The 26,105-nt window shown below is 40.7% G+C and overlaps 1 protein-coding gene across 1 annotated transcript in view; it reads left to right on the plus strand.

Annotated features, from left to right (window-relative positions):
* Window positions 1-271: 271 nt before the first annotated feature.
* LOC117509712 (5'-AMP-activated protein kinase subunit beta-1-like) overlaps window positions 272-26,105 on the plus strand; it is a 40,275-nt gene continuing 14,441 nt past the window's right edge. Inside the window, exon 1 of the mRNA XM_034169430.1 lies at window positions 272-536. The gene's annotated coding sequence lies outside the window, so the exon portion shown is untranslated. The remainder of the gene's footprint in view (window positions 537-26,105) is intronic.

The following is a 26,105-nucleotide window of genomic DNA, read 5'->3' on the forward strand; positions in this document are numbered from 1 at the left end:
TGATATTTTGGACACTTTTCTTATCCCATCAATTGAAAGGATGTTTGGGGATGATAAAATCATTTTTCAAGATGATAATGCATCTTGCCATAGAGCAAAAACTGTGAAAACATTCCTTGCAAAAAGACACATAGAGTCAATGTCATGGCCTGCAGTAAAACGCTGTGACTTTAAAGTGCTTTCTGAAAAAGTTTGGCAATTTTGGGGTTAAATGTGAACCGCAAGGAGACGGAAGTGTTTTTTTTTTCTTTTTCTTTTTTTCTTCCAACAAATTGACAAAAATCAGCAGCACAAAAAAAAACAAAACTAAAAAGACACAAAACTCACCGTTTCTCTGCTCCTGAAACGGGCCGAGGTTCCGGTACTTTAACGCATTTAGTAAAACACGTTCTGAAAAAGTTGCGTTTGAACACCGGAAACAGCTTCGACAGAACCCGCAAAGATCTGATCCGAACCCAGAATAACTAACCCGGGATTTAGGACTTGGCCCAGTCTGCAGTCCATCGGACCGAACTTGATCCTACAACCTGTTTACGGTGAGTTCTGACCGTCAAGTGGAACTGTTCGATATTCAGACATTCGGCGAGGGTCCAGATAAATAAATCGTCATTCACGCCGTCAGTGAAACCCAAACACTCGGTACATGGCATGAAAGAAGTAAACTTAGGTTTCACAACTCTTACTTTAGATAGTTTCGCTTTTGTTTCGAAGTGCAAAGGAAAAACGATCCGGAGATGCACAGAAAACGCAAACGCTGCTTTAGGGACCATCGAACAATTGCGTGTCAACTGAAAAACGTGGAATTTTGATCACGTCTCATCTCTTGCTTTAACATAACAACTAAACTTAATGTCATTCAGTTGCCAAGAAAAGATCACTTGTACAGCTAAAAACAGGAAATCCTGTTTGGAATACTTGACAGCATATATTTTCTTGATATTAATATTATATTTTTCAAAGTCAGCTTTATTGTCAAATATGCTATACAGACGGTTGCCCAGTTCCGGATCACCTTTTTTAAAGTCCCGCTATACGGAGCCATAATGCAACTGAATGTTCTTTAATTGTGTATTGTTGTATTGGGTATTTGGATGTTATTTAGCTGAAAAAGTCTGGGTGGAGTAACGCTTCTACTTAAAGTGTGAAGCCACATTATGTGTGGCGCAAATATTTGCCAGAAACGGATCACTTTTGCCAGTTCCGGATCACGACACTCTGCCTCACTTTGGGTTCATTCCTGGCATCTGGCTGGAGCCCTTCTAATGCAGAATGATACACACTGTGCCCAAGAATGTGTTTTGAACACAAAATGATACAAATTATACTTATTAAATGAGAATTTACTTCGTTTCGAAAAGCGCCGTTATACGTTTTTACGAGCAAAAAATGAAGTGTGGAGGTGAGATTTCTCCCGAATTAAAAACTAAAAGCCCCCACATTCATGTCCATTTGTGATGTTGAGATGATCCCCAAAGTACACATGATCACAAGTCCTGACACGAGGCTGCTGCTTCAGTGAACCGCAACCGGCAAATTTTCACGTCAGAGTTAAATGCACGCAGCATTTAAACAGCAAGACATAACACACTGACATTTTCTACCCAAGTAAGTAAGTATTTTCCCACTCTAGAACCAAAAACACCGAACGGCGAACTCACCTTTGCTACGTTTTAGAGATCGTTACTTTAAAACTTGCAGGAATGAGTGAGTCAGAAAAAGCGCGCACACCGCAGACACCGGGATGTTTTGATTCCTCTGCTGGTCAAAAAGACGGCTGGATCCGGTCGAGCTTGTGGTCGTTTGTAGACAAAACATCAATCTTTCCATTGGTACCAAGTATTAGCTTATTCGTGCTGATTACGAGAAACAGCGGCACAAAAACTACAGCAGTGATCCGGAACTGGCAATGATCCGGAACTGGGCAACTGACTGTACATGCTCGACATACAGCACAGATGAAATTTCAGTCCTTCATTTCCTTTTGCTTCCCAATGAGAAATGTATTTCCATGTATATTCAGCTTAAATGTACCAGTGTGAAGTTGGCACTGGGTTTGATATTCGATATTCTAATGTGGCGCTAGCTCCACATTAGAATATCAACAATCCATCCAACTATAAAGTCAATGGCAAAGAAAGCATCCACTGTGCTGCCCTAAACAAGATTGCTCTCCAACCACCCATCCAAGACGGTCAAAAGCAGATGGTGTCTTGGGTGGAACAGCGGTAATTTAGCCTGCAACAACAATGCAAAGATGGCAACCGCTCCAATTATAGAACGTCACTGTATGTCAAACTCTGTCAATGGCTAACAAACCATCTGCTGTTCCACCCTAGACAAGATGGCTCTCCAACCCCATCCATGATGATCAAAACCACATATGGTCTTGGGTGGCACAGTGGCAACTTAGACTGCAACCACAATGGAAAGACGACTCCACTTACAGAAATTCACTGTATTTTTGCATACAGTGAATTTTTAATTACAGTTAAAACTAGGGCAAAGGGCAAAGACGGTGCCATCTTTGTCCTGTTGTTTTTCATTTTTTTAATATGTTTTACCATTTACATCATAGAACCTGACAAGGTTGGGTAGGATTACTTTGAAATGTAATCCAAAAGTAATCAGATTACAAGTAATCCAAATGTATGTACATACATACATGTAATCCACATGTATTCTTTCAAAGTAATCCTACACAACCTTGGAACCTGATCAACTTTATTGTCATCTGTTTCAATGTGGCCACGTTTCACAACCTTTATTATTTAGAATATTTCTAGAATCATGGGCAAATATGCAGCCTTGGCCTAACTTTTTCAGTTTCTTCGCAATAGCTTTTACAATTTTCATCCAAACAACAGGCAAATAGCTTTATTTTATCTACAGCCGTGTGCCCACCTACCACAACCTTTCTTTTTGGGAAAAATCCCAACATCATGGACAAATATGCAGCCCAGACAAATGTTTCAGTTTTTCTCAATAGCTTTTTCAATTTTCATTCTATCCCAGGGGAAATTGCTTTTAATCTGGGGATATATCCTCTCCTTTCACAACATTTGTTTTTGGGGCAAAATCCCAACATTAGGTGTAAATAAGGTGCCTGAGGCCCAAATTTCCTGTTTTTCCTCAATAGCGTTTTCAGTTATCATCCTATCTCTGGGGAAATTCCTTTATTTTAATCTGGGGACATATTCTTTCCTTTCACAACCTTTCCTTTTGGGGCAAAATCCCAACATTAGGTGTAAATAAGGTGCCTGAGGCCCAAATTTCCTGTTTTTCCTCAATAGCGTTTTCAGTTATCATCCTATCTCTGGGGAAATTCCTTTATTTTAATCTGGGGACATATTCTTTCCTTTCACAACCTTTCCTTTTGGGGCAAAATCCCAACATTAGGTGTAAATAAGGTGCCTGAGGCCCAAATTTCCTGTTTTTCCTCAATAGCGTTTTCAGTTATCATCCTATCTCTGGGGAAATTCCTTTATTTTAATCTGGGGACATATTCTTTCCTTTCACAACCTTTCCTTTTGGGGCAAAAGCCCAACATTGGGGTAAATAAGGTGCCAGAGGCCCAAATTTCCTGTTTTGCCTCAATAGCTTTTTCAATTTTCATCCCATCTCTGCGGAAACTGCTTTATTTTAATCTGGGTAATACAACAAAGACCTGCACATCCAAAACACATAAAAAGGTGTGCAGGACCAAAAAACATACCAAAAATAAAAACCGAATTGATCCGCACAGCCACAGCGCTTCAACACAAAAAGAGGCTACATTTAACAAAAAACAAATGTAATGTTTCGGACACCAGCCCTTCATCAGACAATCTGCTCAATGTGGCAGTAATCCTCCTCTATCAGCTCAATATAGGCAGGAGATGTATTTTAATCTGGGGACGTATCCTGTCCTTTGCAACCTTTGTTTTGTTTTGTTTTTTTTGTTTGTTTTTTTTTTTTGAAAAAAATTCCAACTTTATGGGTAAATACGAGGTCTGTCCAAAAAGTAACAGACCTTTTTATTTTTTTCAAAAACTATATGGATTTGAATCATGTGCGCTTGCATCAGCCAAGCTTGAACCTTCGTGCGCATGTGTGAGTTTTTTCATGCCTGTCAGTTGCGTCATTCGCCTGAAAGACGTGCGGAGGAATACGTGAGTGTTGAAAGTTTCACAGGAGATGTTGTGGCATGCCCAGCTGTTACACAATTTCTCGGATACTCACTTAACTGAAAAGCCACTGAAAGCCGTCTGAATCTTCCGAATGGTTTCCAACACGGAGGAGTTTGTTGTGCGCTATGAGCGGCCCCGTCCCGACTAGCGTATTCCTCCGCACGTCTTTCATTACATAATCTCCTCTAACAGTGGAATGTGCCGCAAAAGTGCTGATGTCCACATTTTCTGCAATTTCTCTGGTAGTCACACGACGTGCCGGATCAACACAGCGTTCACTTTGGAAATGATCTGGTCATTTCAGCCTGTCGACTGCCGCTCGGAGCGGGGCGCACCCTCAGCCGGTGTGGGCCGTCTTTAATCCGGTTGTAATGATCCTTAATCTGTGTGACGCCGATAGAATCTTCACCAAAAGCCATCTGAATTTTGCGAATGGTTTCCACTTGGCTGTCTCACACAGTTTCTGAAAAAATTTTCATGGAGCAAAGCGGCAGTCGCTCAGCCATTTCCATGACAATGAAAATCCGATGAGGGGGTGGACCAGTGCTCACTCAAAGCCTGTCCACAGGCGAATGAAGCAACCGACAGGCGTGAAAAAACTCACGCATGCGCACGAAGGTTCAAGCTTGGCTGATGCAAGCGCACATGATTCAAATCCATATAGTTTTTGAAAAAATAAAAAGGTCCGTTACTTTTTGGACAGACCTCGTACAGTGAGGAAAATACAGTAAGTATTTGATCCACTGTCGATTTTGCAGGTTTTCCCAGCTCCAAAGAATGTAGAGTTCTGTAATTTTTATTGTAGCTACACTTCAACTGTGAGAGACAGAATCTAAACAAAAAACAGAAAGTCACATTGTATGATTTTTAAATAATTAATTTGCATTTTATTGCATAAAATAAGTATTTGATCACCTACCAACATGCAAGACTTCTGTCTCTCACAGACCTGTTAGTTCTTCTTTAAGAAGCCCTTTTATTCTGCACTCTCTACCTGTATTAATTGCCCCTGCTTGAATTTGTTACCTGTATAAAAGACACCTGTCCACAAACTCAATCAGTCATACTCCAACCTATCCACCATGGCCAAGACCAAAGAGCTGTCTAAGGACACCAGGGACAAAATTGTAGACTTGCACAAGGCTGGGATGGACTACAGGACAGCAGGCAAGCAGCTTGGTAGAAGACAACAACTGTTGGTGTAATTATTAGAAAATGGAAGAAACACAAGATGACTGTCAGTCTCCCTCAGTCTGGGGCTCCATAAAAGATCTCACCTTGTGGGGTAAGGATGATTCTGAGAAAGCCCAGAACTACACGGGAGGACCTGGTCAATGACCTGAAGAGAGCTGAGACCACAGTCACAAAGATTACATTAGTAACACACGACTCCGTCATGGTTTAAAATCCTGCAGGGCAGCAAGGTCCCCTGCGCACACCAGCACGTCCAGACCTGATTGAAGTTCACCAGTGACCATCTGGATGATCCAGAGGCGGCATGGGAGAAGGTTATGTGGTCAGATGAGACCAAAATAGAGCTTTTTGGTATCAGCTCCACTTGTCATGTTTGAAGGGTGAGAACAACCCCAAGAAAACCATCCCAGCCGTGAAGCATTGGGGGTTGAAAGATCATTTTTAGGGGTGCTTTTCTGCAAAAGGGGACAGGACGACTGCACCGTATTGAAGGGAGGATGGATGGGGTCATGTTTCATGAGATTTTGGGAAATAACCTCCTCCCCTTAGTAACAGCATTGAAGATGGTCATAGCTGAGTCTTCCAGCATGGCAATGACCCCAAACACACAGCCAGGGAAACTAAGGAGGGGCTCCATAAGAAGCATTTCAAGGTCCAGGAGTGGCCTGGCCAGTTTCCAGACCTGAACTCAATAGAAAACCTTTGGAGGGAGCTGAAACGTCAAATCTGAAAGATCTGGAGAAGATCTGTATGGAAGAGTCTTGCTTGCCTCTACTGGTGGTTGGCTGTCACTGCGGTATTGTATTACTTCCTGTTCCGGAGCACAGCGGTGTTTTGCTGTATCTGTTAGCTGTTTAATCTGCGCAGTTAGATTGATCTAGATAACGATTTGTTTCACAGTGTAATCTTCACGTGCCTTAACTAAAGCACTCCGTCTGCTGAATCACCTCTAAATTATTTACACATTATTCACTTTGTGTGTTTTTAGGAATCCGCTAGCTTAGCGCAGCTACTAGCTCTTAGCCGGTTTAGCATGGCGGCTTCTCCTGTCTCTCCCGCACTTTTCTGCTCTGGGTGTGAAATGTTTAGTTATTCCTCGGCCTCCTTTAGCAGTAATGGTACTTGTAATAAGTGTAGCTTATTCATAGCTTTGGAGGCCAGGCTGGGCGAATTGGAGACTCGGCTCCGCACCGTGGAAAATTCTACAGCTAGCCAGGCCCCTGTAGTCGGTGCGGACCAAGGTAGCTTAGCCGCCGTTAGTTCCCTTCCAGCAGATCCCGAGCAGCCGGGAAAGCAGGCCGACTGGGTGACTGTGAGGAGGAAGCGTAGCCCTAAACAGAAGCCCCGTGTACACCGCCAACCCGTTCACATTTCTAACCGTTTTTCCCCACTCGGCGACACACCCGCCGAGGATCAAATTCTGGTTATTGGCGACTCTGTTTTGAGAAATGTGAAGTTACCGACACCAGCAACCATAGTCAGTTGTCTTCCGGGGGCCAGAGCAGGCGACATTGAAGGAAATTTGAAACTGCTGGCTAAGGCTAAGTGTAAATTTGGTAAGATTGTAATTTACGTCGGAAGTAATGACACCCGGTTACGCCAATCGGAGGTCACTAAAATTAACATTGAATCGGTGTGTAACTTTGCAAGAACAATGTCAGACTCTGTAGTTTTCTCTGGGCCCCTCCCCAATCGGACCAGGAGTGACATGTTTAGCCGCATGTTCTCCCTGAATTGCTGGCTGTCTGAGTGGTGTCCAAAAAATGAGGTGGGCTTCATAGATAATTGGCAAAGCTTGTGGGGAAAACCTGGTCTTGTTAGGAGAGACGGCATCCATCCCACTTTGGATGGAGCAGCTCTCATTTCTAGAAATCTGGCCAATTTTCTTAAATCCTCCAAACCGTGACTATCCAGGGTTGGGACCAGGAAGCAGAGTTGTAGTCTTACACACCTCTCTGCAGCTTCTCTCCCCCTCCCATCCCCTCATTACCCCATCCCCATAGAGACGGTGCCTGCTCCCAGACCACCAATAACCAGAAAATATCTATTTAAGCATAAAAATTCAAAAAGAAAAAATAATATAGCACCTTCAACTGCATCACAGACTAAAACAGTTAAATGTGGTCTATTAAACATTAGGTCTCTCTCTTCTAAGTCCCTGTTAGTAAATTATATAATAATTGATCAACTTATTGATTTATTCTGCCTTACAGAAACCTGGTTACTGTTGTGAAAGTGTAAGTACACGGACCCACAACAGGGGGCGCAAATGAACGGACAATGGAATAGGTCAAATAACACACTTTACTGTTGTGAATATGCACAACAAGTACAACAGATTACAATAATGGACAAAGTCAAATTCACACAGGTGTCGTGTGGGCAGGCTCGAAGATAGGAGATGCCTCTCCAAAGTAGAACCGGAACCACACGGTTTCCTCCGCCACCAGACCCCGGGAATACTGGAGCCGCCAAGTCCCGAATTCCCAGGTGGCCACTGCCTCCGCGTGTCGGACCTGGTACTGCTGGCGAGGAATAAAGAACAATTAAAGGAGGGCGCGTTCGCACCCAGGAATCCGAACGGCAGGTAAGCTGCCTCCACCTCTCGTTGGAAAGTTCTGCAATCACTCACAAAAATCACAAAAGTTACTGTCAAGCAGTCAGCTGAGATTATTACCTTCTCGGTAGAAACGATATCTCGGCAAAGAGGTGGAGACGTCGTCCTGCTGATATACTCCTGCCGATCAGATGATTGGTAACAGCTGTTGCAGGTGATGCGTGACAGCTGTCACCCTGACTGCTCCTGTGAGGCGGCTGCTTCCTCTGGTGCCTGGAGCCCGCACTCCAGACAGGGCGCCCTCTGGTGGTGGGCCAGTAGTACCTCCTCTTCTGGCGGCCCACGCAACAGTTACAGCAGGATGAATATGTTAGTTTAAATGAGTCAACACCCCCGAGTCACACTAACTGCCAGAATGCTCGTAGCACGGGCCGAGGCGGAGGATTAGCAGCAATCTTCCATTCCAGCTTATTAATTAATCAAAAACCCAGACAGAGCTTTAATTCATTTGAAAGCTTGACTCTTAGTCTTGTCCATCCAAATTGGAAGTCTACCTGGTCGTTACTGTGAGTTTCTCTGTGAATTTTCAGACCTTTTGTCTGACTTAGTGCTTAGCTCTGATAAGATAATTATAGTGGGCGATTTTAACGTCCACACACATGCTGAGAATGACAGCCTCAACACTGCATTTAATCTATTATTAGACTCAATTGGCTTTGCTCAAAATGTAAATGAGTCCACCCACCACTTTAATCATATCTTAGATCTTGTTCTGATTTATGGTATGGAAATTGAAGACTTAACAGTATTCCCTGAAAACTCTGTCTGATCATTTCTTAATAACATTTACATTTACTCTGATGGACTACCCAGCAGTGGGGAATAAGTTTCATTACACTAGAAGTCTTTCAGAAAGCGCTGTAACTAGGTTTAAGGATATGATTCCTTCTTTATGTTCTCTAATGCCATATACCAACACAGTGCAGAGTAGCTACCTAAACTCTGTGAGTGAGATAGAGTATCTCGTCAATAGTTTTACATCCTCATTGAAGACAACTTTGGATGCTGTAGCTCCTCTGAAAAAGAGAGCCTTAAATCAGAAGTGCCTGACTCCTTGGTATAACTCACAAACTCGCATCTTAAAGCAGATAATCCGTAAATTGGAGAGGAAATGGCGTCTCACTAATTTAGAAGATCTTCACTTAGCCTGGAAAAAGAGTCTGTTGCTCTATAAAAAAGCCCTCCGTAAAGCTAGGACATCTTACTACTCATCACTAATTGAAGAAAATAAGAACAACCCCAGGATTCTTTTCAGCACTGTAGCCAGGCTGACAAAGAGTCAGAGCTCTGTTGAGCCGAGTATTCCTTTAACTTTAACTAGTAATGACTTCATGACTTTCTTTGCTAATAAAATTCTAACTATTAGAGAAAAAATTACTCATAACCATCCCAAAGACATAGCTTTATGTCCGGCTGCTTTCAGTAATGCTGGTATTTGGTTAGACTCTTTCTCTCCGATTGTTCTGTCTGAGTTATTTTCATTAGTTACTTCCTCCAAACCATCAACATGTCTATTAGACCCCATTCCTACCAGGCTGCTCAAGGAAGCCCTACCATTAATTAATGCTTCGATCTTAAATATGATCAATCTATCTTTATTAGTTGGTTATGTACCACAGGCGTTTAAGGTGGCAGTAATTAAACCATTACTTAAAAAGCCATCACTTGACCCAGCTATCTTAGCTAATTATAGGCCAATCTCCAACTTTCCTTTTCTCTCAAAAATTCTTGAAAGGGTAGTTGTAAAACAGCTAACTGATCATCTGCAGAGGAATGGTCTATTTGAAGAGTTTCAGTCAGGTTTTAGAATCCATCATAGTACAGAAACAGCATTAGTGAAGGTTACAAATGATCTTCTTATGGCCTCAGACAGTGGACTCATCTCTGTGCTTGTTCTGTTAGACCTCAGTGCTGCTTTTGATACTGTTGACCATAAAATTTTATTACAGAGATTAGAGCATGCCATAGGTATTAAAGGCACTGCGCTGCAGTGGTTTGAATCATATTTATCTAATAGATTACAATTTGTTCATGTAAATGGGGAATCTTCTTCACAGACTAAGGTTAATTATGGAGTTCCACAAGGTTCTGTGCTAGGACCAATTTTATTCACTTTATACATGTGTCCCTTAGGCAGTATTATTAGACAGCATTGCTTAAATTTTCATTGTTACGCAGATGATACCCAGCTTTATCTATCCATGAAGCCAGAGGACACACACCAATTAGCTAAACTGCAGGATTGTCTTACAGACATAAAGACATGAATGACCTCTAATTTCCTGCTTTTAAACTCAGATAAAACTGAAGTTATTGTACTTGGCCCCACAAATCTTATAAACATGGTGTCTAACCAGATCCTTACTCTGGATGGCATTACCCTGACCTCTAGTAATACTGTGAGAAATGTTGGAGTCATTTTTGATCAGGATATGTCATTCAATGCGCATATTAAACAAATATGTAGGACTGCTTTTTTGCATTTGCGCAATATCTCTAAAATTAGAAAGGTCTTGTCTCAGAGTGATGCTGAAAAACTAATTCATGCATTTATTTCCTCTAGGCTGGACTATTGTAATTCATTATTATCAGGTTGTTCTAAAAGTTCCCTGAAAAGCCTTCAGTTAATTCAAAATGCTGCAGCTAGAGTACTGACGGGGACTAGAAGGAGAGAGCATATCTCACCCATATTGGCCTCTCTTCATTGGCTTCCTGTTAATTCTAGAATAGAATTTAAAATTCTTCTTTTTACTTAGAAGGTTTTGAATAATCAGGTCCCATCTTATCTTAGGGACCTCATAGTACCATATCACCCCAATAGAGCGCTTTCAGGCTCCTCTCCTGTGGAACCAGCTCCCAATTCAGATCAGGGAGACAGACACCCTCTCTACTTTTAAGATTAGGCTTAAAACTTTCCTTTTTGCTAAAGCTTATAGTTAGGGCTGGATCAGGTGACCCTGAACCATCCCTTAGTTATGCTGCTATAGACTTAGACTGCTGGGGGGTTCCCATGATGCACTGAGTGTTTCTTTCTCTTTTTGCTCTGTATGCACCACTCTGCATTTAATCATTAGTGATTGATCTCTGCTCCCCTCCACAGCATGTCTTTTTCCTGGTTCTCTCCCTCAGCCCCAACCAGTCCCAGCAGAAGACTGCCCCTCCCTGAGTCTGGTTCTGCTGGAGGTTTCTTTCTGTTAAAAGGGAGTTTTTCCTTCCCACTGTCGCCAAGTGCTTGCTCACAGGGGGTCGTTTTGACCCTTGAGGTTTTTACATAATTATTGTATGGCCTTGCCTTACAATATAAAGCGCCTTGGGGCAGCTGTTTGTTGTGATTTGGCGCTATATAAATAAAGTTGATTTGATTTGATTTGAAGAGTGGACTAAAATCCCTGCTGCAGTGTGTGAAAACTTGATCAAGAACCACAGGAAACATCTGACCTCTGGAACTACAAACAAAGGTTTCTGTTCCAATTATTAAGGTCTGTTTTTCTGTTGGATCAAATACCTTTCCTCACTGTAAAGTGCCAGAAGCTAAAATTTCCTGCTTTTCCTTAATAGCTTTTTCAATTTTCATCCCATCTCTGAGGAAATTGCTTTATTTTAATCTGGGGACTTATCCTCTCCGTTCCCTGGGGATAGGATGACAATTGAAAAAGCTATTGAGGAAAAACAGGAAATTTTGGCCTCTGGCACCTTGCTTACACCTAATGTTGGGATTTCCCCCCAAAAACAAAGGTTGTGAAAGGAGAGGATATGTCCCCAAATTAAAATAAAGCAATTTCCTCTGAGATGGGATGAAAATTAAAAAAGCTATTGAGGAAAAACAGGAAACTTTGGGCCCTGGACAGTCCTTCCACTTCTTGACAACAGTCTTGCGCACTTCTGGAAGTCTTGGGCAGTAGCAGAATTATAGTATGGTCCAAGCCCAATTCTGAAATATTTGTAGGACACCTACTGTGTGGAATAAAAATATGTCAGGAATGCTGAAAACAATGAAGCATTTCAAAGAGGTGGTGCTATTCACCGTCAGACCCAGAGCCGGTTTTTGTGAAACTTTGAACCTGTCACCGTTTTGCCTGTGCAAGGTCGAGTAGTTTGATGATGTCACATGGTCTAGCTATTAGCAAAGCCAACACTTCACCCTCTCACTTGACTTTATGGCTAAAATACATAGATATAATACAATATAGAAACTTCTTTCAGGCTTTACAATTGATTTCCTTCAGTATTTACTCTTTATTAGATAATCCATTAAAAAATGAGATATATTGTAAAATAAAATATTTTGAGGTCAAATTAAAGCACTGTGCTAAATACTGTACTTGTTTTTATTATTATTTGTATTACAACTGGTGGCATTTGAACGTGCTGCATTCTGGTGATGGCATTTTGTCAGTTGAAATCTGTAAAAAGCAACTCAGTTAACTAATCACAAAGAATGATCACGCCAGAGACTGAATTTCTTTCCTGATCAGGGAGAGCCAGCATGACCCCTCGTCACTGTCCGTCAGTCAGCTCTGAAGGGCCCGCCCACTTTGCTCCTGAATTTATTTGCACAGACATATTACAAAACAATATACAAGGCACAGCTGTGTTTCTTCAGTCACTTTGTATCAGTCATTCTTCAGTCATTTTGTATCATTTCAGTCTGCAGTCTTGCTCAGACAGATAGTAATTGTTCTTCAAATTGAAACATTACAGCACCAGCCTCGAACTAGTGTATAGGCTGTGTTATTCTCTGCTCAAGGCCGAAATATTAATCTGTGCTCGACAAAAACAATCTGCAAATTCATTCACCAACAAATGTTACTTTTCTCTGTGTTCAGCAAAAACATAGCTTTAGCAAAACAATCTGCATATTCATTAAGCAAAAGAACAAATGTTACTTCAACAGTTCAGTTTGTATTACTGTTTTAACAATGAGTGATTATTTAGAAGAATAATGGTGCATGAACTCTTACACATGCATATATGTATATATGGAAAACAGAACAGAATCAAAACAAGATGAAAGGCAGTTCATCAAAGTAAAGGCATCAAAGTAAAGACAAAGACATTAATATTTGATAATAATATTGACAATATATAGAAAACTCTATCATTATTCCCCCCTGTTTATCAAATTTAATGTCTACATTCTCAACATCATCACTGTAGAAACGTCAATAAACTTACAAACAGTGTACCTAACCATCATTTTGCCCCGTTTGGATGGGGTGACATGATTCAGCATCCAATAGCAATAACACAATATAGTAACGGGCCAGTAATAAGCCAGTAACTATGGTGGAAATCATCCCTTGAGCTATTGATTAAGCAAGAGGACAAATCACAATACTTAGTAATCTAGTTACCCCAGAACATTCAATAGTAAGAATTTAAAGGAAGCACATTCATCATACAACACAATTCAACGTTTTCCATCAGATACACATTCGTCGAACACCATTTATTTATATAAATATTTAAACTGATTGATATTTGGACATCGTTGGAGCTTCTCAGGTAGCTTATTCCAATTTTTTGGCCACAAATAGAGACACAGAAGCATTTCCTGGTCATCCTTGCGCCCGAAATTTTTAAAACGATATAAACCCCTTAAATTATATATTCCTTCTTGTTGCATAAAATATCCTTGAATTCTGAGAGGTACTTGCTTAATTTTTTTTTCTTTATATGTCAGTCGAACAGTCTTAAATGAAATCATGTCACGAAGTTTTAAAATCTGTGATGTGATAAACATTGGATTGGTATGATCCTGATAACCTGCATTATGAATTATTCTTAATGCCCTTTTGTGAAGGTTGAATAATGGTTGTACTGTAGTTTTGTAGGTATTGCCCCATACTTGCACCAAGTCAAGTAAGGTGCAATCAATGTGCAATACAGAGTATGTAGTGATTTATCATAAAGAATGTGGTTTGCCCTGCTTAATATTGCCGTACTTTTTGATACTTTCTTTTGACTATGTTGAATATGTGCTTTCCAGTTGATCCTGCCATCGATGACCACACCTGACGACTTGTTCTCTTTGACAGGTTCCATATTTACCCCCTGTATGTTTAAGTGTATTTGTCCATCGTTTTTATGGTTTCCAAATAACATTTTAGTTTTTAGACCAATTTAGTGACAGTTTGTTCATATCGATCCATCTTTTCAACTTTATCATTTCTGATCCCAGATTATCTAGTAATTGTTGCAAATTATCCCCTGAACAAAATAAGTTTGTAACATCTGCAAAGAGGACTGCTCTAAACAGATCCGAGACTTTACATAAATCCAACACAGAACCCTGGAGGAACTCCACAAACGATGTCCAGATATGAAGAACAGCAGTCCCCAAGTTTAACAAAACTGTTTCTGGTTTTGTAAATAGCTTTTAATCCAATTCAAAGCCACTTCTCTGATCGCATAAAGCTCCATCTTTTGAAATAATATGTTGTGATTGATTGTGTCAAAAGCACTTTTTTATGTCAACAAATAATCCTATCACTATTTTCCTTTGGTCCACATGTTTATTAATCTCTTCTATTGCATCTAAACCCATATTGACTATCATTAAGCAAGTTGTGTTGTTCAGTAAATTTATCCAGTCTGTTATTGTAAAGTTTTTTCCAATATCTTTGAAAATTGTGACACCAGAAAGACACAGGCCTACGGATAGTAAAAAGATGCTTGTCACCAGATTTGAATAAAGGTATCACTTTCTTCTGGTCTGAATTGTAACATGGTTCATATATATATATATATATATATATATATATATATATATATATATATATAGTTTTTTTTTTTTCAAGGGACAGAGAGAAACTACAGTTCAAAAGGTGCAGTTTGTCTGGGCTTAGGGGCTGAAGGTGACAGTTCAGTCTCAGTTCAGTTCAGCAAGGGACTGAGGGAATCTGGAACATTTTTTATTTCCCTTCAGCTGTAGTGCATAAATCTGTACTATCATCAGTATGTGTAAGGCATGCTGCAAGTGGAATTAAAATAACGTGTCATGTACTCTGTCCTGTGCCCTGTTCTTGACGTTTTTTTTAAACACAGGTGCATAGGAATAGAACAGGATTGTCTTATCTCCCGTTCTCAAAGATGTAGTACATCTGCTTCTGATCCTGCTTCAAGTTGACAGGCCTCTCCTTGGTCACAACTGGTTACTCGTCTGCTTCAGGACCCTGGTATCTGCTTCAACCTCTGGTCTGTGTCTTTGTTCACTCCTGGTCACTCTCTGTCTCTGTTATGACGCGCTTCCAGCCGTTGCTGGGCCTATAGGCCATCAGCCGACACTGTTACACGTCGCTCCCCTTGTCTTGTTCGGGATCTTTCAGGTATCTTTGTCTTTTGCAGTGGGATAGATGCACTCAAGATGACCTCTCTGCAATTTTCACTGCAGTGGGGGTGGTTAGCAGCACTTGGAATGGACCCTCCCACTTCGGAGATGACCAGTTCTTTCTCTTAATAGTCTTTATCAGCACCCAGTCGCCAATCTGAATCTGATTCTCAGGGTCCTGCACAGAAATAGGAGAGTCTGGTATCTTGTTAGCGTGTATGACATTCTTATGGGATAACACACGTCTCATATAATCAACTAATCCCTCATCCTCACTATCAGGCCCAGCTATTTTCTGTAAATCTGGTATTCTGTAGGGCCTGCCATACAAAATTTCGAATGGCGTAAGGCCAGTCTCTGAGCTGGGTGTTATATGCATGTACAGTTTCACTAAATCCAAACAATAAACCCAGTTTTTTCCTGTTTCTTCCATACATTTTCTGAGCTTACTTTTAATTGTTTCATTTGTTCTTTCCACTAAACCTGCACTTTGAGGATGATAAGCACAATGTGTTTTTGCATTTATTTTCAAATGTTCTGTCAAATGTTGGATGATTTTATTTACAAAATGTGTACCATTATCACTGTACATTGTTTCAGGTAGTCCATGTCTTGGAATTATGTCTCTACAAAGTATCTTTGCAACTGTTAAAGCATCTGCATGCTTAACAGGGAACACCTCTACCCATTTGCTATATGCATCAATCAATACTAGGCAATATTTTTCCCTTCACATTGGTTCAGTTCAATAAAATCCATATGGATTATTTGGAACGGGTGTTGAGGGGTTGGAAATTTTCCTCGTATTAGCCTCTCATTCCCTTGCGGGTTATGCTTTGCATAAATTAAACATGCTCTGCTGTAATGTTTTGCATATGCCTGAAATCCAAACATCACAAAATGAGTATTAACCAGGCCAGCCATCCCAGCCGTAGAAATGGGACATGGTCCATGACTTAAGATAGCTGCCCACTTGAAAAGGCTGCGGGGTAGGACTGGTTTGTTTGAGGATCAGGCCATCAGCGGTTTGGTGGACATTGTGTTGCATTAATTTGCCAAAATTGATTGATTGGATGAATGATAAGCATTGATTAATATTGATTATTACGTGCAGGCCAATGTTAATATGACAGTTCAATTCCCGACAATGATCCAATACTCCAATTAAATCAATACACTGCCTACCATGTAAGCATACGGGCAACTTTGACCCCACCACAGTACCCCAGTGCCATCTCCTCATGTCCTAGTGAGTCACAGCGTCACAGAGACAAGGTCGAGTAATCGTGACTGGGCCTGCCTTAGGTTGTCCCAGGGTTTAAGATGGGATCTTACCTGTCATGAGCTCACAGCCTTCCATACTGGGCAGGGGTTCCAAGGGGTGGGGGAACACCCATTAAGAGGTGTCATGTCAAAACAGCTTTAATTGCACAGAACATCAAACATGCAGGATCATTGAAAGTGAACTGAAGTATCTTTTAGCAATTTATCCCCGAATAGAACTGTTGGGATTAATCAATGCTTAAACACCAATAATAAATAGAAATAATGACAGAATCTGATACATAAACAATGTTTGGTTTGCAGGAAAAACTATGGGTCAGGATGGACAATAATCATGTGAAAAGTTGTCCAACAATCTCTATCCTTTAAGGCCTAACTTAATCTGCATACATCAAATAATAATTAAGAAGCATCTCATTGGTCATCAATGCTTTATGAAAGCCTGCAGCTTCTTGTTTGATTTGCATCTCATCAGAGTTCACATTATTTCAGTCAGAACACAGGATGATCAAAATATTGAGTTCTTATTATTTGTTGTTTCTACATTGCTGTCAGTTCACCCTCACCAACATTAATGTTTTCAACAGGAGCTCAATAAACATGTTACAATAATCAACATAGTCTCACTGTTCACACACTGTACAACCTTCTGCTCTGCTCTTCAGCTGGAGTGATAAATTACACTTTGTTCCCAAAACAAACCACGCTTCAAAAAATAGAACCCTGAATGTATTTGGTAACGTCAATGCAACGTAATGCAAAACAACATTAAAGCTGGAATTGATTACATCAAATAAACAATATCTCTCTAAATTTAACAGTAACAAACACTTTTAAAACACTAGTATCAATTACATGTAAAACCCCTGTATCTTATGTGTTAAAGCACAACAAAACATCGCTGCAGTGTTTCTCAATTTCTCAAGTTGTGGGGGTGTGGAGCGGCAGGGAGAGGAGGAGGAGGGAGGTGAGCATTTAGAGCTTCCCTCAGCAGCTGTGTGTGTACACGCTCCTCCAACACTCCAGACCAGGAACAGAATCCCACAACTGCTACAACAAACAAGCAAAATAACCCAACTCTTCTCAAATAAAAACCCAAAAAACGTCCACAGGTCCATATAAGACCTGTGTTACATTACACACAACATATTATACACACATGTAGACACGTAGACCTCAACGGAACTGTTAATTACAGTGAACTGATAGGAGACTTTTTTTTTTTAAATAATCCTCAGAGAATCTACCACAACCACTGCTCCCTTCTGTCTGTTATGTCATCAAAAATAATTAGTGGATCAGTCAATAGACAATTTTTCAATCTTTTAGCAGTATTTAATATGTATACTGGGGAACTGATTCATAGAAATGTTTTATAACTCAAAGTCTTCATTGCCTAGATGAGCCTGTTTCCAGCAAGTTCATGGATACCTGCTGGAACTAATTGATCTAAGTGGTCAGTTCCACAGTAGCTCATTCATGATTACTGAGGCAAGATTGGCTAAAGACTGCAATGTTCAATTGAAGCAGTCAATCTGAATTTTCTTCTTTTCCCCCAGACAGAAAAGAATCAACCCACACAAATTTCAAACCAACACCACACAAAAATATATCACACATCAATAAATCCAATCATTAATCACTCTACTGAAATATAATCTTGATCAGCTTTGCATAAAATCTGTTAAATAGGTGAAACTAACCAACTTTTACACCTTATCCAGTGTACAAAAATCAACCATATTTTAACCACTTCATTCCAGTTATATGATCATTCAGTATGGAAAGTAGGAAGATGATAGTATTTATTGTCTTTGAGTTATCATCTTAACAAGCTGAAAAGTTTTATTTCATCAACAGATCTATTTCAGAATTCTCCCTCAAAATACTCTGTCTTTTACCCTGGACACCAACTCACACTCATATACGAGGTCTATTAGAAAAGTATCTGACCTTATTATTTTTTTTCAAAAACCATATGGATTTGAATCATGTGTGATTGCGTCAGACAAGCTTGAACCCTCGTGCGCATGCGTGAGTTTTTCCACGCCTGTCAGTTGCGTCATTCGCCTGTGAGCACGCTTTGAGTGAGGAGTGGTCCAGCCCCCTCGGCGGATTTTCATTGCCAGGAAATGGTGGAATGATTTGGGCTTTTTTTTTCCATCGGAATTTTTTCAGAAACTGTTAGAGACAGGCAGCTGGAAACCATTCGAAAAATTTATCTGGCTTTCGGTGAAAATTTTACGGGCTTCACAGAGAATAAGGACTGTTACTACAGCTTTAAGGACGGCTTTAAGGACACTCGGCGCGCCGCGCTCCGTGCCGCACTCCATGCCGCCATCGAGAGCCACAAACCACCGGATCATTTCTAAACGGATGGCTCTGTGGATCCAAGACCGTCGTGTGCACTTTCTCTAGTTATCACAAGAGCTGGACATCAGCCATTTTCCGGCAGATTTCACTTTTAACAAGAGATTTTGTCATGGAAAGCCGAGCGGAGGCTTCGCGCATCACGACCGATTTGCTGATGGAGCGAGACAAAGGAACACCTCCGTTTTGGTCTCACAGGACGGCTTTGAGATGGCGTTCAGACAGCTGTCGGTGGTTTTTCCATCGAGTGACTGTCCGAGAAATTGTGGATGTGCCTGGACATGCCAGAACATGTCCTGTGAGGCTTCATCATGGCATTGCTTTGCGCCATGCAGCACCGCCGCGACGCGCGGAATTCCTCCGCACGTCTATCTCAATGTGCCGAAAAAGTGCTGATGTCCATGTCTTTTCACAATTCCTGTGCTAGTCAGACAACGTCCCGGATAAAACACAGCGTCCAGTTTGTAAATGAACGGCACATTCCACTGTTACAGGAGTTTTTGTCATGGAAAGAGGAGCAGAGGCTTCGCGCGTCGCGGCGGTGCCGCATGGCGCACGGCAACGCTGTGATTAAGCCTCACAGGACATGTTCTGGCATGTCCAGGCACATCCACAATTTCTTGGATAATCACTCGATGGAAAAACCACCGACAGCTGTCTGAACGCCATCTCAAAGCCGTCCTGTGAGACCAAAACGGAGGTGTTCCTTTGTCTCGCTCCATCAGCAAATCGGTCGTGACGCGCGAAGCCTCCGTTCCTCTTTCCATGACAAAAACTCCTGTAACAGTGGAATGTACCGTTCATTTCTTGGATCCACAGAGCCATCCGTTTAGAAATGATCCGGTGGTTTGTGGCTCTCGATGGCGGCACGGAGCGCAGCGCGCCGAGCGTCCTTAAAGCCGTCCTTAAAGCTGTAGTAACAGTCCTTATTCTCTGTGAAGCCCGTAAAATTTTCACCGAAAGCCAGATAAATTTTTCTAATGGTTTCCAGCTGCCAGTCTCTAACAGTTTCTGAACAAATTCTGATGGGAAAAAAATCCCAAATCATTCCGCCATTTCCTGACAATGAAAATCCGCAGAGGGGGCTGGACCACTCCTCACTCAAAGCCTGCTCACAGGTGAATGACGCAACCAACAGGTGTGGAAAAACTCACGCATGCGCACAAAGATTCAAGCTTGTCTGACGCAATCACACGTGATTCAAATCCATATAGTTTTTGAAAAAAATAAAAAGGTCGGTTTCTTTTCTAATAGACCTCGTACATGTACAAAATTGATTAATGTGCACTTATTTCTCAGTATCTTAACTCCACACTTTAAAATGTTTGAGGAGCCAGCAACTGTGACCTTGACAGTTTTATCTAAAACAATTCACAATAATTACACACAATCTGTCTATATAGCGACAGCAGAATAAAAGTAAGGAAAAATTAATAACAAGTATAATCTTCTAGAAAAGAAAGAACTGCAACCTTATATGTACATAAAAAAATTCATGTTGAAAACGGAGAACTCCTTATCTTTGCGAGTGTGTACATTCACGCGCAAAGTGTCTATTCTTCCCACACTTCCAACATGTCAATTTCCTCTTTATCTCATGCCCACGGGCTTTGCCTCTGGCCGCTCTGCGGCACTGACATTTGCCCTTTCCTACAAAATACACTTCTTCCTCACACATCATTATGACTGCTCCGGCAGGTTTAAAAACTTCTGTGTTTGGTGCAAAAGCATGGTCTGGTGTACTTTTCACTCCACATCTCTCTTGCCTTTTTGTAAAATCGCTGGTGTTCTCTTTTATGGCATCAAATGACTTTGTTGTGGAGTTTAACTGTAATTTTCCCAAGAAGTTAACTGTCTCTTGCCACATTTTTAAGTGTTCAGGTGATGCTGGATCTTTGGTCATCGTCTGTGGTCTGGTGAGTTTAGGGAGGTGGAGGAGGCGCACTTGCTGTAGCTTCAGCATTATCTGCGGCTGGGTAAAGGGCTGCGCCTGCATTCTGCGGAGGGGGCTTCTGGCTCCCTCCCGGTGTCTCGTTATCAATTTCATTTTTATTATCAAAAATGCTCTTAAGGTCGTCTTGTCCCTGCTTCAGTTTGTTTTTGACTTTATTCTCAGCCTCACGCCGCCTGTAGGGTTCACTTTTCCACTTTAGTGCATTTTCTAACCCACACTTTTTTTTTTTGGCAGAGTCCTTAACTTTCCTCTTTATATTTTCCACTAATTCTGTTGTTGTTTCTGGCTGTAATTTCCCTGAGAAATTGAACTGTTTTTGCCACATGCTTAAATGTTTAGGTGACCCGGGAAATTTAACCTCCATATACCTGAAATCATTAGACTGTGGTTTTGTGTCATGTTTACTGTGAGAACAACTGTTACCCATTTTAGCTGTCCGTGGGGTTATCTCATATCTCATCTCATTGCTTATGGCTTCTTTCCAGACTCGTAGGTTCACAAACAGGTGTGGTGCGTATACAACCCCTGGCAAAAATTATGGAATCACCAGCCTCGGAGGATGTTCATTGGACTTAATGAGTGACAAACAGTACTCTTCATCAATCTGGCTCCAACTTTCTCTGATTGCTGTTGCCAGATCAGCTTTGCAGGTTGGAGCCTTGTCATGGACCATTTTCTTCAACTTCCACCAAAGATTTTCAATTGGATTAAGATCTGGACTATTTGCAGGCCATGACATTGACTCTATGTGTCTTTTTGCAAGGAATGTTTTCACAGTTTTTGCTCTATCGCAAGATGCATTATCATCTTGAAAAATGATTACATCATCCCCAAACATCCTTTCAATTGATTTGATAAGAAAAGTGCCCAAAATATCAACGTAAACTTGTGCATTTATTGATGATGTAATGACAGCCATCTCCCCAGTGCCTTTACCTGACATGCAGCCCCATATCATCAATGACTGTGGAAATTTACATGTTCTCTTCAGGCAGTCATCTTTATAAATCTCATTGGAACGGCACCAAACAAAAGTTCCAGCATCATCACCTTGCCCAATGCAGATTCGAGATTCATCACTGAATATGACTTTCATCCAGTCATCCACAGTCCACGATTGCTTTTCCTTAGCCCATTGTAACCTTGTTTTTTTTTCTGTTCGTTTAGCTTTTCTGTATGTAAATCCCATTTCCTTTAGGCGGTTTCTTACCGTTCGGTCACAGACGTTGACTCCAGTTTCCTCCCATTCGTTCCTCATTTGTTTTGTTGTGCATTTTTGATTTTTGAGACATATTGCTTTAAGTTTTCTGTCTTGACGCTTTGATGATCACCCTGTAAATTTTCATCCCCAAAACTAACACCTGCATCATATCAGATCTGCTCATTAGTCTGCATCTAAAAAGGAGTGATCACACCTTGGAGAGCTGTTGCACCAAGTGGACTGACATGAATCATGGCTCCAACACGAGAGATGTCAATTGAAACAAAGGAGAGGATTATCAAACTCTTAAAAGAGGGTAAATCATCACGCAATGTTGCAAAAGATGTTGCTTGTTCACAGTCAGCTGTGTCTAAACTCTGGACCAAATACAAACAACATGGGAAGGTTGTTAAAGGCAAACATACTGGTAGACCAAGGAAGACATCAAAGCGTCAAGACAGATAAGTTAAAGCAATAAGTCTGAAAAATCGAAAAATGCACAACAAAACAAATGAGGAACGAATGGGAGGAAACTGGAGTCAACGTCTGTGACCGAACTGTAAGAAACCGCCTAAAGGAAATGGGATTTACATACAGAAAAGCTAAACGAAAGCCATCATTAACACCTAAACAGAAAAAAACAAGGTTACAATGGGCTAAGGAAAAGCAATCGTGGACTGTGGATGACTGGATGAAAGTCATATTCAGTGATGAATCTCGAATCTGCATTGGGCAAGGTGATGATGCTGGAACTTTTGTTTGTGCCGTTCCAATGAGATTTATAAAGATGACTGCCTGAAGAGAACATGTAAATTTCCACAGTCATTGATGATATGGGGCTGCATGTCAGGTAAAGGCACTGGGGAGATGGCTGTCATTACATCATCAATAAATGCACAAGTTTACATTGATATTTTGGACACTTGAAAGGATGTTTGGGGATGATGAAATCATTTTTCAAGATGATAATGCATCTTGCCATAGAGCAAAAACTGTGAAAACATTCCTTGCAAAAAGACACATAGGGTCAATGTCAACGAGCAGATCTGATTTGATGCAGGTGTTAGTTTTGGGGATGAAAATTTACAGGGTGATTCCATAATTTATTCCTCAGAATGGAGTGATTCCATATTTTTTTCCTCTGCTTGGTCTAAAAAAGTAACCGTTACTGACTGTCACAATCTTTTTTCTTGATTTCTTATAGTGTTTCTTAAAGCCAGAAAGTTGCCATTTGAAATGACTTTAGTTTTGTGACATGTCTGTGATCTGCTTTTTTCCTACAAAATTAAACAACTGAATGAACATCCTCCGAGGCCGGTGATTCCATAATTTTTGCCAGGGGTTGTACAAGGCACAGCTGTTTCTTCAGTCACTTCATTTTGTATCACTTCGCACCTGGAAGGTGCCCTGCAGTCTTGCTCAGACAGATAGTAATTGTTCTTCAAATTGAAACATTACAGCACCAGCCTCAAACTAGCGTATAGGCTGTGTTATTCTCTGCTCAAGGCCGAAATATTAATCTGTGCTCGACAAAAACATAAGCTTTAGCAAAACAATCTGCATATTCATTAAGCAAAAGAACAAATGTTACTTCAACAGTTCAGTTTGTATTACTGTTTTAACAATGAGTGATTATTTAGAAGAATAATGGTGCATGAACTCTTACACATGCATATATGTATATATGGAAAACAGAACAGAATCAAAACAAGATGAAAGGCAGTTCATCAAAGTAAAGGCATCAAAGTAAAGACAGACATTAATATTTGATAATAATATTGACAATATATAGAAAACTATCACATTTCACAACACGTTATTTAGAATTCAATCTGGTGGTGGTATTTGGCATTAATATGTGGTATTGATCTGGTGGTGGTCTTTCTTTGGTTTATTTTTTTAACTATTGCATCAGTTTTAAATGACTTACAAGTGACAAAAGACATTTTATTGGCATTAGTTATCATGTCTTTAAGTGTATTATTTGCTAAAAGTGTAAAGGGTGTAATTATTGATTTGTTTTATAAGACACACTTAGAATTTGATAAATGTAGAATGAAAGCACAATTAAAGTCAGTTAATGCAGAGTCGCAGACAGTCAGTCCATTTGTGGAAACAATACATACAAGATAGTAAAAAAGAAAAAAGAATGAAATCAAGACTTGAACCATACTGTATTTTGTTCCAATGTAAGAGTCAGATATCACTGTGTTTTAAACCAAGAAAAACTGACCAAAGTACTTTCAGAATGTACCACATTGCACCTCCAGGACACGTCGCACCGTCAGTGCTTGGCCGTCCACTTACAGAAAATGTTCATTCAAAAAATTTTCAGTCGTTTGCACCCATGGTAAAGAACCTAAAGAGGTGAGGTGCTGTTCTTCTTCTTTCAGCTGTTCCCGTTAGGGGTCACCACAGCAGATCAATCATTTCCATCTCACCCTGTCCTCTGTATCTTCCTCTGTCACACCAACCACCTGCATGTCCTCCCTCAGCACATCTATAAAACACCTCTTTGGTCTCCCTCTTCTCCTCCTGTCTGGTGGCTCCATCCTCAGCATCCTTCTCCCTATATACCCTGGGTCCCTCCTCTGCACATGTCCAAACCATCTCAATCTTGTCTCTCTGACTTTGTCTCCAAACCGTCTCACCTGAGCTGTCCCTCTGATATGTTTATTTCTAATCTTGTCCATTCTTGTCACTCCCAAAGAGAATCTCAACATCTTCAGCTCTGCCTCCTGTCTTTTTGTTAGTGCCACCGTCCTCAGGAATTGTTTTGACCTGTTACCACGCATAGGGCTGGGTATCAATCAAAAATTTTCGATACTGGTTTTCGATACCACTACCTACACTTTGATGCCAGTTCCTGAATGATACTTTTTTCGATACCAATTTTATAAGATCAATTGTAACAAAAAGAAAATTACATTACACATAATACAAATCTTGAGTTTTATTTTTCAGCTCTGGTAATCTTCCACTCCAACCAGTTTCTTACAGAAAAAATTAAATAAATCATTTCCAGTGCAAAAGAAGGCTTGCAAACAAATGACAAATCAGTCTAATGTTCACTGCTACATACTGAGGACCTTTTCACTTAGCAGTTTTTCTTCATAAAAATCAACATGTCTGATTTCTCAGGACACAGACAAGCCCACTCTTGGCTGACGGTGTCCCCAGCAGTAGAAAAAGTACACTCTGAAGGGTGTGGATGATGCTTGCACACAGAGATACCTGGTTGACAAGTTTGATAGCATTGGAATTGTGTCCCTCACATTCCACCACCAGGTTACTGGATTCACTGAGGTTAGGGTAGATGGCAGACATCTGGAGCGCTGTATCTCTTTCCTGAATCTTCTCTGTGGTGCTAAACGTGTTCTCTTGTGTTATTTCAAACTGCCATGTCCTCATCAGCAAATAGCTCTTCAAGGGCAGAAAAGCTTTCGCTTCTTCTGGAAACAAAAGAAGAAGAAAAAAGACAAACTGAATAGATGCCAACAAGATAATTTTGTTCTGAAAATGAAATGGGGGAGTGCCCGGATGTTCTTTGTATATTTTTATTTTACCAGCGCTTTTACTGCAGCTGTACAGTCTTCATCAGAAGAGTTATCATCATGGCCACCAGCTGTCCTTCAAGCTCCTGCTCCATCTGCTGGACCTGGGTCACTGGACTCACTACACCTTTATTCTGTATTCAATAGATTATGGGGGTCATATAAACTCATCTACAGTGGAAGAGGAATAAAATATTATCAATAACAAAAAAAAAAAAAACACCTGTTGTAAGGTCCTACTTACCAGCTCGGCCACTTTCGTCTTGAATGTTGGGTCTGAGGATGTGCCCTCCTCCAAGAGCTGCCTGATGCTCTCATCCTGCAAGACACAAACATAGTATAGTAGTCAGATCTCTGAGTATACCTAATGAAAGCAACATAGAAATCTACAGGAGCAGCCGATCTGCTCTGTGTCAGCCTGATCTCAGAAGCTAA

The sequence above is a fragment of the Thalassophryne amazonica genome, chromosome 5 (assembly GCF_902500255.1).
Source record: "Thalassophryne amazonica chromosome 5, fThaAma1.1, whole genome shotgun sequence".
Lineage (NCBI taxonomy): Eukaryota > Metazoa > Chordata > Actinopteri > Batrachoidiformes > Batrachoididae > Thalassophryne > Thalassophryne amazonica.